Genomic DNA, 819 nt, shown 5'->3' on the forward strand with positions numbered 1-819 from the left:
CTTTTTTCACAATAGCTAAGAGATGGAAGCAACTTAAGTGTCCCTCAATTAATGAGTGGATAATGAAAATGTGTTTCATTTATACAATGGAGTTTTACTCAGCAGTAAAGAAAGATGAAATCATGAAATTTGCAGGTAAATGGATAGAACTAGAAACTGTTATACTAAGTGAAGTAACACAGACTCAGAAATAAAATTGACATATGTTTTCCCTCATATGTGGATGCTAGAACCAAACCCTGATAAATGAGTATGTATCCAGACATAACTACAGGAACCAGGATAATGGAAAGGATCCTGGGAGGTAAAGTTAAAAAAAGAACCTGAAAGAGAAGAACAGTATGAAACAGGCCTTAATAAAGGAGATATGGATAAAAATTGGGTTAGTTTAAGGGAGGGCGGAGGGAAGGGTATACAAGGAACCTAGGAGATAAAGGGAAAGAAGGAACTCAAGAGAGGTAGGACCGTAGGAGAAGGGTATTAGTAAGGGAGAAAGGGGGGAAATTGGGGCACCTTAAGTGGGGAAACCATGATGGAAGGGTGAGACAATGTGAAAGATAAATAATACCTAGCTAGTTTTGAAAACCAGAGGGAACCATATTACTCCAAAAACCTACTGACAAATTATACATAGCAGATCAAGAAATATATGTCTAGGTAAGGTTAATCTGAGAACAATTGGTCTTTGCCTAAGATTTATCTACATGACACATAGTAATTAAAAGTACCAGACTGGTGGAACTAGCCTTCTTGGATGTTTAACAGACATACTTTGAGGCCTATACTAATTTGGTCAGAGGGACATAAAGGACACTTTTT

This window comes from Nannospalax galili, unplaced genomic scaffold, assembly GCF_000622305.1.
Source record: "Nannospalax galili isolate Female #2095 unplaced genomic scaffold, S.galili_v1.0 scaffold128, whole genome shotgun sequence".
In the NCBI taxonomy this organism is placed as follows: Eukaryota; Metazoa; Chordata; class Mammalia; order Rodentia; family Spalacidae; genus Nannospalax; species Nannospalax galili.